Source organism: Branchiostoma belcheri, unplaced genomic scaffold (genome assembly GCF_001625305.1).
Source record: "Branchiostoma belcheri isolate BF01 breed outbred unplaced genomic scaffold, Haploidv18h27 scaffold3, whole genome shotgun sequence".
NCBI lineage: Eukaryota > Metazoa > Chordata > Leptocardii > Amphioxiformes > Branchiostomatidae > Branchiostoma > Branchiostoma belcheri.
This window is the reverse complement of record NW_017803909.1, coordinates 6,818,540-6,821,068: the sequence shown is the minus strand read 5'-3', so window position 1 is coordinate 6,821,068 and position 2,529 is coordinate 6,818,540. Positions and strand designations below refer to the sequence as shown.

Here is a 2,529-nt window from a genome sequence, read left to right as displayed (position 1 = left end):
AGCAATGGCGGAAACTTCTACCGTCCGTTACGACGATGTTCTTCCCTCTTTTTGGCCGTTCAACGCCGAGGCCGCCCAGGTCTGGATGTCCAGGAACTGGGGAGTGACGATCCCCTGCGCCGCCGCCTACCTGCTGGCGGTGTTCTTCGGGAAGAGGTCTATGAAGAACCGAGGGAGGCTCGACCTTCGCCCGCTGCTGACGGCTTGGAACGCCGTCCTGGCCGTGTTCAGCGCCCTGGGAGCCCTGCATTCCAACAGGGAGGTCGTCTCCAGGCTGTATCGTCACGGCCTCAGGTACACTGTCTGCGACTCTTCCTTCTACCACGACGACTTGATCGGTTTCTGGACATTTCTGTTCGCCTTCAGCAAAGTCTTCGAACTTGGCGACACTTTCTTCCTTGTGGTACGTAAGCGGAGACTTCGCTCCTTGCACTGGTACCACCACGCCTCCACCTTGGTGTATACTTCGTACGCATACGCCCACCTGCACGGTCCGGGACTCTTCTCACTGGCCATGAACTACGGCATCCACGCTCCGATGTACGCCTACTTCGCTCTCCGGGCAGCTAGAGTAATCTTACCCGAAGCTTTAGCCGTCTGCATCACGCTAGTGCAGATCCTCCAGCACCTGTGTGGCTGTTTGTTTAACGCCTGGGCGCTCTGGGTCGTTCTCCGCGGTGAACCGTGTTCCGCCGGCGTGCTCGTCAGTCTGGTCTCCGTCGCCGTCTACGGAAGTTACGCCGTGATGTTCTTACGCTTCCTCGTCGACAAGTACACCAAGAAGGACGACGGCAAGGCTGATTAGCAACAGAAATCTAGAACTTCCAGAAAAAAAAATCAAGCAGCAATGTTTTATCGACTGAAACCTAAACCACACCAACACGTTTTGGAGCTTCATTAGTTTTAATTTTATGAAATTTACAAGTTTGCTCTGGCATGAAAACTACGTATACAAAATGATTAGCAACAGGAACCTGAAATTTATCTTAAACGACTTTCAGAAAAAAAAATCAAGCAACAATGTTTTATTGGCTGAAACATAAACCACGCCAACACGTTATGGGCTTTGTTAGTTTTAATTGCTTTAAATTTACAAGTTTACAATGGCTGCACTATAACAATGTACTGTTATGCAAAATGATGTACCCAGTAAAGTTTGACAAATCTTGACACACTGATCTGTTGGGAGTTACTGGAAGTGGGGGGTCTAACCTAAACCTTTTAGCGCGCTCTGCGGGAAAACCAAAAAGGAGTCCAAGGGTTAAGGTCTAGATTCTACCTGGCCCCCTGCAGTGTTTACCATCTAATGCTTACCACTTACGGGGTTAGAGGGTCATTGCGGCGCATTGTCATATCTTAGGGACAAGCCAGAAGTGACCGTGTGTGGGGGACACAATTTGAAGAATATGAGCAATGGTTTCAAGTTTCAAATAATCATAATTCGCACAACGGAAATTGATAAAATCATGATCAGATTTACGTACGCTCCTCGGTGATCTTTTCTGCTTCGTCTCTTTTACTCCATGTTAAGAGTACTATCAAATATGGTTCACTACATATCTCATGTTATATATAGTGTACGTACTACGTACTCTGTGTTCTTGTCATATCTGCACATATATGGAATGCACGTCATCACAAATTAACTACAGAAATGTACTCCGTCGGTAAAGAACCTTAGTCCAGGAATCAGGGTGGCGACTATGCATTACAACGGAATCCTTCACGTGATTCACACGTGATTTACACGTGGTCCAAGCGCTCCTTGACACGAGCCCAACTTTGATGAGTTGAAATCTGTTCTATATTCCCAGAGTTGCTACCGTGGCAGAAATTACAGACATAATGTTTATAGCTTATGTGCACAGAGTGCGAAATTTCTATCTGTAAGTTACATTTACTTCAATTGTCTTGTGATCACTGAAAACAACATTTGAAAACAACCAATGTTTACTTCAAGTTTTTGTCAAAAACTGCGTATGACTATCAGGGGACCCAGTGGGTCCATGATATTAGCCTGGTTTCCAGACCTTTTATAGCTCCCGAGTCCTACATCCTCTCCGCAAATAGATGAAAAGAGGATGTAGGACTCGGGAGCTATAATAGGTCTGGAAACCAGGCTACCTTGATATTCCATGAAGAGTTCGTCTTACAACCACCGCCAACATTCCGTTTTAGTGTTCTTCAACACATAATTCCTTCTATATGGTACACCATCTGTCTGACCCGCAGTTTTTGAATAGTTCTAACGATATCTGTACCGAATATAGCATCTATTTAAGAGCTTTGATGCGCATTCTAAAAATCCACATACGTGTATCGTACTACATTCCCGTCGTTCTGTAACTTTCTCACTAGCGGTCAGAAATGGTACTGCAGGTAGGTGAGACTCACAAAGCTTTGAATACCTGAGGAAATCAGTAGTGTTTTCCCTCGGGTGCTCATGGCCTTTACACCATGCCAAGACAAAATACTTGGCATAGAAGCATAACAATTGTCACATTACATACTCCAGATAAACTCAACACA

The 2,529-nt window shown here is 45.6% G+C and overlaps 1 pseudogene; it reads left to right on the top strand.

Annotated features, from left to right (window-relative positions):
- On the top strand, nucleotides 1-1,088 carry LOC109473483 (annotated as a pseudogene).
- Nucleotides 1,089-2,529: the final 1,441 nt, after the last annotated feature.